Source organism: Homarus americanus, unplaced genomic scaffold, assembly GCF_018991925.1.
Source record: "Homarus americanus isolate GMGI-L3 unplaced genomic scaffold, GMGI_Hamer_2.0 scaffold52512, whole genome shotgun sequence".
NCBI lineage: Eukaryota > Metazoa > Arthropoda > Malacostraca > Decapoda > Nephropidae > Homarus > Homarus americanus.
In genome coordinates this window covers 12146989-12156548 of record NW_024735442.1, presented here as the reverse complement: position 1 = coordinate 12156548, position 9560 = coordinate 12146989, and positions in this window count along the sequence as shown.

Sequence of the window (9560 nt, the reverse complement as noted above, 5' to 3'; positions counted from 1 at the left end):
CCAACCCGGAAAAAAAAGAGGATTGTGAAGTGGGCCGTGGTAGCCATCCCTCAGACGTGAAGATGGCACTTAGATTAATTAAATATCCTAGTTTAGGTTGGAAAGTACTACTGTGTGTCCTAAGCTGATAATAGAAGCACCCCCTGTGTTTTAAATTAAAGTAGAAACCTTTGTATGTCCTAAACTATGGTAGAGAATTGTGTGTTTGAAACAACTAAAGAAAGTACTACATGTCTTAACCTAATGAAGAAATACTTGTGTCCTAAATTAAGGAATGAAGTCATATATGTCCTTATTTAGGGAATAAACTCCCTGTGTCCTGGAATAAAGTCATGTATGTCCTATAAGTTAATGAATAAATCAGTTTCCTAAATTAAAGAATAAAGTCGTATGTGTCCTAAGTTAAGGAATAAACACCCTGTGTCCTAAACTAAAGGCAGATCAGCACTCATGGGCTCTATCTTACCGTACACCAACAGGTTAATCAACTCTTGGTACACACCTGACAAATTATGACCCAACACTCAGTACCTATCTTATGTTTTCTAAGTAAAATAACTCATATTTTAAGCTATATTATGAACTATATCTTCCTGTGTAATAAACTCAAGTTCATTATCTATAAAACAGAAACAAGTTAAACACACACATGGACGTAATATTATACACGGAAAACAAACACTCATGTGAACGTATAATTTTGTGTTGCCCAGGTATGTGTAACGTCACTAAGACACGGTAAATCAGGCACAATGATTGGTGACTTGGATAGTGACGTAAGTGGCAAATTAGTGCCTCTTCTGACGTCACTACTAATCTAACACTGAAGACACCGTCACTCAGATACCATAACTATCACACTATCACCATCACCACTACACTATTATCACCATCATCACCATCACCATTAAACAACGACTGTCTGTTTAACCTCAAGCTAATACTATTTTTTTTTTTACTTAACTCTATTTCTAATGTGTTTTCTCACTTGTAATTAACGACACATACACACACACACACACACACACACAAACACACACACACACACACACACAACTACCAGCATTCTCTTACATTTCGAGAAGATGATTGAAAGAGACAAAAAAAAATATATATAAAAAAATAATAATAATAAATAATCCTTGAGCTTCAGCCGTAAAAATTGGTCCCATTTTCATCACTAGAAAGTTCCTCATCTGTCGATAGGTGAAGGTCTGACGAAGGTTAGGTTAGGTTAGGTTAGGTTAGGAATTCGCGTTCTTTTGGTTTAGGTAAGTGAAGGATTCAAGTCCTGACCAAACAATCAAAACACAAGACAGGTGTATCTCTCGTTTTCTCTCTGTCTGATAAACAACGAAATTATATTAATAAACATAGATACAGGATAAATAAGATGATAAATGAATAGATAAATTAATAAAGGAAACTACTCATACTGGTTCGTGGGATATGACCTTTGACCCTTTAGATATGATGACACGCGTAGATGCTGTTAGGGTGATACAGTACAGAGGATGATCTAAAAGTCCCTGTGCACCTGTTCCTCATTATATCTATAGAGATTATACCTTGTTCTACCTACAGTAACTGCACAGGGACTTTTCGATCACCCTGTAATTATCCTATTTCAACTACGGACGCTGTAGCTCTTCCTGTCCTCGCTGCTAACATATTGTACATACTTAGAGATAATTAGTTAATTAGGTATACAGGTAATGACCGCATCGACCTGCAGCCTCCTCACGCGACACAGGTAACACGAGTAATGAGTATGTTAATAGATAGAAAAATGAATTAAATATATGAGTAGAAGAATATAAGCAGTCAAGGTGTTATTCCCGTGTCTTGAGGGTTGATTACCACGGCACTGTACTCCTTAAAAGTGTGCGTGTGTGTGTGTGTGTGTGTGTGTGTGTGTGTGTGTGTGTGTGTGTGTGTGATGGGTAGATGTCTTCCTCATTATATCTTGTTGTCGTAAAAGGTTAATACAGCCGGGCACCAAGGAGACCGACCCTGTTACAAGAAATATAAAGTTACACGATAAAAAAAACTTCCTAATATTTACATAAAATCCAAATTTTCTGAACGCCTTTATAAATTGCGTTTTGACTTTTAGATTGTGTATGTATTAACAGGTATATATGTTAATTAAGTTTAAAAGTTGTTTGGTTTATGTTTTAATATTGTCTTTATTTAAGAATCTTATTTTTTGCTGAGTGGGAACGTCATCAGTGAGGGATGAAGGATTGAACACGTCCAGCTGTGCCTTATGAGGGGGTAGAGTGAGACGTGAGATTGTGGAAGTATATTCTCATCTACCTTTAACAAACCACACACACACACACACACACACACACACACACACACACACACACACACACACACACACGCACACACACACACACACACACACACACACACACACACACACACACACACACACACACACACACACACACACACACACATATTTCAATCAAGAGTTGTGTATCGTTTTCATGGTATAAAGAATAACGCCATCAAGCATAAGAGATCACTTTAATTGAAAAGGCAGAGTTTTCTTCAGTTCATGATAGAGTGGTTCGCTTTTTGTAGGCGGAGCGACTGAGTTAGACGAATCTCATTTAGCAGCGGAAAACATGAAGATTTTAATAAATTGGTGATTATATATTTAAATGGCTGAACATATTGGAGACGTGTGGGAATAATTAACGCCGGAACGTTCACCTTTACCGAGTGATCAGTTCATCATGGAAATGTTATATATATATATATATATATATATATATATATATATATATATATATATATATATATATATATATATATATATATATATATATATATATATATATATATATATATATATATATATATATATATATATATATATATATTTATATTTACCATTTTCAACTGTAAAGACTAAATTTGTAAATTCTATTGGCAGTTTCAGTGGTCTCTTATAGCCAGTAATACCATCAAGGTTTCCTACGGTACAGTAGAGGCAGATGTTTCCCACAACAGCTGTCCGCCAGTTGTCCGGTCATAGGTGATAACTCAGTTAGAACGCTATGAGGACCTCTCGGGCCTGACGCCTGGAGGTTCTCCCTCTGCTAAACGCGGAGGTGTAGTGAGGCACCTCATGAAGGTGTTTACCAACACCACGCGTTGTACGTGTCATCCGGTAGAGTTTATGACTGAAGTGGTGAGGCGAAGAGCCTGGTTAGCACATGGGACTGAAGGGTCGAGGCGAATACGTACTGGAGAACTTGAAATGGTCAGAAAGATGTCACCGACATGGGAGTCGCTTACAGCCTGGAGTCTCCTCAAACACTACTGAGGTAAAACCAGTGGGTCTGTTTGTCAACCTCTGTGAGGTATTGGGGCTGTGTGGGCACGTCAGTGGGGGCTGGCCTGGGTTTTGAGGCTGCGTGAGCATCCCAGTGCTGGCTGGCATGGGTGTTGGGTCTGTGTGAGCATCTCAGTAGGTGGCTCCCAGAATGTAAGGGTGGTCGTGCACTCCAGATGAAGTTCTTAGGTGCTCAGGAAATAGTCACACACTACAATGGATGTTGATAGAATGGTGGAAGTCCGGAGCACAGCCAGGGTGTATCTGGAGGGTTTATCAGGACATCACAGTATGCTACACCCACGTCTGCTCTCACACCCGAGTTGGCCTCTCAAGCCGAGGTTACTATAGTCATAATCTCAAGGTACTGTGTTACTGAACGCCAAATATATCAAAATTTTAAATGTTCAACGCTTTAAGAACTCCGTTGTCAACAAACGAACTTAATTAAGCGTTGTGTTGAGTAATTCCTCACGTGAGTTACTCCAGATCTCAGACGTGTGTCTTATCCATTACCGTTGAGAAGAACTGATCACTCTGTTGGTGCCTTATTGAGCACATTGACTCCTTGGGTTAACAGTACAGGTATTTATTTCTTTTAAAGTTACTATTAAAAACAATCATTAAGACTTCTGCATGAGAACAAGAAGAAAACTGCCGTCCTCTGACAAACATAAACTACCCCTTCCCGCCTCTTAAGACACCACAATAGATATACAATCTGTCCATTACGACAATGAAACAGAATATCATGTGGTCCTGTATTAAAAGTCTCCCTCATTTCAGAACAACGATATCAAGTATCACAGACGCAGACACCGACAAGAATCTAATTGGTTTTACAGATTTAACCTTTTACCTCATGGACGAATTTTTATCAAAGAACTGAAGGTCATTTAGACACCCAACGCTGCTTAACTTGGACACATCTGACGACTCCACTAGACGCTACCACAGGCTCCCCTGACGACTTCTAACTTCAGACACGAGGGGAGGAATAATTCAGCACGTTGGATGGTGTTTAGCAGTGTCACGGCCGCTGAGCACTGGCATCCGCACGTTCAGGTTGGAAGAACGGCTTCAGAGACCCATTACTCAGATTTAGATTAAGATAAGAGTTTGGCCACTGACGGTTAACCACTCAAACTCCCCGCCAGGTCTACCGTAGGTCACAGATGACGGGGTAGGCCTACCGTAGGTCACAGATGACGGGGTAGGCCTACCGTAGGTCACAGATGACGGGGCAGGCCTACAGTAGGTCACAGAGGCTGGGGGAGAACTATCGTTGATCACAGAGGCCGAGGCAGACCTTTACATGGATAAGAGAATCTTCAGTCAACGTCCAGGATACGGCGCCACCACAAGACCCTCACCACCTCACCTGTACACCGTAACAGTAAACCTCAGCATCTCTTATTGACAAATTTTCACCTCTGCTCTCGTCATCCACAAAGTCTTACGGCCGGTGGTAAACAGACGATGAAACACAATACCCACACGTCACGTGATGATTGAGACGGACGTGTAATTTTCGACACGTCACTGTCAGTTTCTTTGTGCATATTTCCAAACAACTGGAAATTTGCTCTCTCGTTTATTTTATTGATAATTTTCTTCTCTCGAAATACGTAAGATCACATCTGTATCAGACCATATGATTAAATGGAAACTAATTGTTTATTTTGATGTAGAATTTCATAGGATATCTCTGCGGCTATTGTGAAAAGTCCGGACAGAAAGAGACATTCGTGCATCCCCTCAGCCCCTCGTCTCTAAGAAATCTTCAGTTTACATTACGAACAAAATTACGTATTTCCTTCCACCGAATGCCCTTCTCCATGCGACTTTTGGGCCTAATTAGACACGGGACAGAGATAATTCTGTCAATCAAATCACCCTGTCTCTCTCGCCGTCCACCTGCCACACCCCGCCGTGACGGCCTATTATGCTGATATCCAATCACGACTCATTTATTAGGCAATTAAGACCTGCTATTGGTTGGTTTCAGGAGCGCTCGACCCCGACAGGGAAAACATGACACGCCCTGCTGCTGTCACGGTGTTTAGCGGGCGAATTAATATTTCACGTGTTGATGTTTGGAATATATTGGAGGACTTGTGTTTATTGGTAGATGAATGAGCTGGTGTAGAGGGAGGAGGTGGAGCGGTGTAGAGGGGGAGGGTAATATGGAGAGCTCCTGATGGCGTGGGAAATGTCCCAGGGGCCTAAATGTGGCCAGACGCTCCGCTCCCAGGACCACCACATCGCCTCCTACTGCGTCCTACCCCTCCACCACCTCCACCAAAAGTACTCTAAGACTACTCCACATCTCCACCAATAGTACTCCAGGACTCCACACCTCCACCATTGGTAGTCTAGAGCCCCACAAATATGTATTGTGAGAGTTAGTCATCATTATATTTTCTTCCTTCATCAACTTCGCGTCTTTTCAACGTCGTATGAAGAACATCTATTAGACCACTCAGTCACCAACACCACCCAGGGGCTTCTACCTCGTCACGCCAACACAAAATCCCGATTCTCAAAAGACTCGCTCGTTAATTTCCCATTTACCACAACTATTATCAGAGCCAAATAAATGACCAACTTACAATACATCACAAGTGGAATCTAAGTTACACTGAGACTCTATCTTAGTTGGATGCGTTTCCCCACAGCCCAATTGAAGGAAATAATAATCGTACGAACTTTTCAGAATCTGGGATCCCGAGTCTGTATAATGAGTAGGGAACGGACAGTGTCATGGCGGAAGGTATCGATCACCTCCTGCATTATTTGGCTGTGATCGTCTTTGTAGCTGGCCTGTGGTGACGCCGAGCCAGTCAGTTTGGGGCCTAATTTTTCCCTACCTGCGTACCGTGATGAGCATATTATATTCAGCGGACCAAGTGACCTTTAATAAACACAAACTCAATGACAACACCACTAGTTAAGGTATTTCATCTCTATGCCTTGAGTAGAAATGCATAGTAAAGCCTAAGGGGTAACACATAAACAATAGGCAACTCAAATAACAACACTTGACAGAAACACTCGATAGTCACAAGCACAAGGTTATGTAGTGGTTGTTGAAGGTAAGTAGTTGGGGGACAGGTGTAAATTACTACATAAACAAGGTGAACTGGAGATTATTCAAATAACTTTACAAACAATGTCTAAATAGTCTTGACATTCACGTGGCCAAATGACAGTCAAGGTCAATGAGTGTCAGACTGTGTAGTTATTAGAGTTAACAGTACATTTGAACACTGGCAGATAGATACATGAATAGATCTATTAATTCTATTAGAACACGGCAGTTAAACAACGAACAAAGACAGTACAGGTATACAATCGATAGTAAACCCAACAAAGCCATCATATACAATTCTTCAGCTTGGCCCCTGGCTTAGGCCGGTGTAATAATCGGTAAAAATTAATCTATAAACATAAATATGTATCCATGTATCGATAATTCACCTCTGTATATATAAGAGTCTTATGAGATTTATGTCAATGAAGGTGTAATAATATCATAACAATATATATATACGTACATACATACAGGTATACATTATGCAATATACACATCTCAGCCGCTGTCAATAAAATTCCCTGAAATACTCCATCTTACGAGTAACCATTAACAGGAAAGAAAAAAAAAACAGATGATATAGTCTAACTCAACTCTGCTTTCTGTTTTTTGTCTCTGGGAACGTAATTGAAATTTTTCATAACAAAAGAAAACTAATTTTGCCTGATAGCCTTCATCAACACGCACCAGCAAAGTTCACCACGATATATGTTAAAGTAAGATTAGAATTACCCTGACGCCATAATAATAAAACAGAAAGAATAATCAGAAATGCTCATGTATATAAATTACTTGAAAATATCAACACGACCCCAAAAAAATGTTTTCCTTCATCTGATGGTTTGTAATATATTATTCAGGATAACTCTTGTGACGTGGCAGACATTCTGAGGGACACCTTCACAAACCTTTATTATTATTATTATTGTTATTATTATTATTTATTATTATGATTATTATTATTTATGATTATGATTATTATTATTTATGATTATGATTATTATTATTTATGATTATGATTATTATTATTTATGATTATGATTATTATTATTTATGATTATGATTATGATTATGATTATGATTATGATTATGATTATGATTATTATTATTATTATTATTATTATTATTATTATTATTATTATTATTATTATTATTATTATTATTATTATTACTAAGTTTCATCTTACTCTAATAAGATATATTTGGCTCTTACCTCACGTTAACCTCAGTGTTTTTCCCTTATCACGTGGGTTACCTCACCCCTCGGTAATCTTCCTGTCAATACTCTCACCATCGACGGGGTGCACCAGGTGGCCTCTACCTATAATCACCCCAACCTTACCACACACCGGATGTAATAGAATAGGTGTGTAGTGTAACTCGTAAATAAGGCAGAATAATTAATAATCATCTGGGGTTTTATTTTTGAGTCTGTGAGGACCAACTTACTCCTGTACTGATAAAACCTCATACCAAGCATAAGTTTAGTGTAATAATTACGTTTTTTTTTCTCGTTAAGTAAACCTGATTTTGAATGTATAGAATAAGTCAATAGAAAAAAGACTACATCATTGAGTATATTAAATGACGTAAAAGTTGTAAAATATTATCGAGGAATATTATAACTTTTAACTTTATTATTATCTTGAGATGAATACCTGAATATATAGAGAGTTTGTATGAACACACACACATACACACACACACACACACACACACACACACACACACACACACGATAAAACAGAATAAATCTCGTATACCACTAAAAGGTTTAACACCATAGACAGTATTTAACTCTACTTGTTACTTGATGTTAATAATGATAACTGAGGTACCGAAAAAAAAAAACCTCAACTTAATACTTCGGTCTCATTATATATAAATGAGTATAGGGAGGAAAAACAACAACAAACAAAATAGCTTCGGTAATTAAACAACTATAAATACATTCAAGAATACAAGAATACATAAATACATTCAAGAATACAAGAATACATAAATACATTCAAGAATACAAGAATGCATAAATACAATCACGAATACAAACATAGTACAATGCTGCCAAGAATACAACGCACAATGTCGACGTCAGTATAAATAATAATATCCTAGACACGTATAACAGTTTAACAAGAAAAACTACCTTGGTAGAGCTTTTGTTACCACCAAGTATAAGTTTATCCCTGTATGTATGTATGTATGTATGTATGTATGTATGTATGTATGTATGTATGTATGTATGTATGTATGTATGTATGTATGTATGTATGTATGCATGTATGTATGCCAAGCTCTTTCAATAAACCGTTAATTATTATTATTTTATTATTATTATGTATGTATGTATGTATGTATGTATGTATGTATGCCAAGCTCTTTCAATAAACCGTTAATTATTATTATTTTATTATTATTATGTATGTATGTATGTATGTATGTATGTATGTATGTATGTATGTATGTATGTATGTATGTATGTATGTATGTATGTATGTATGTATGTAGAGTAATAATGAAATAAGAAAATGTTTGTTTTTGTAAGTATTGATGTGTATATATTTAAAAAAGAAGCGCGCGCGCGCGCGTGTGTGTGTATGTGTGTGTGTGTGTGTGTGTGTGTATACTTGAATGAGATTGTGTGTACGTGTATGTGGATGAAATAGTGTGTACGTATATCAAGCACAGATGAAAGTGTATGCGTAAGTTTAGGTTCGTGAATGCGTAAAATTATGTTTTGCAGGATTATATGCGTATGTTTATGATAATACTCCCTATATATTCATTTATCAATAATACTTCACATATATATACTCAATTATTACACTCATGATACTCCACAAGTACTTAATTACAGAATCCTTTACTGTCACCTCACTATTCAGAAAGGTAATTACAGTTGCAGGTGCAAGAAGATTTCAAAATGACATCAGTACACTTTTCCTAAAACCAGCCTCGAATAAACACAATCTCAAATTAACAAAGATCACATTTCAAAGTTCTCAACACGTGGTACCACATACAGAGCTCAGATCAACAAAGCTGTCAGACTCCAACCGAGAGAAAGGGAATATGAAACTCAAATTAACAACAGTGCCAAAGTCGATTTCATAG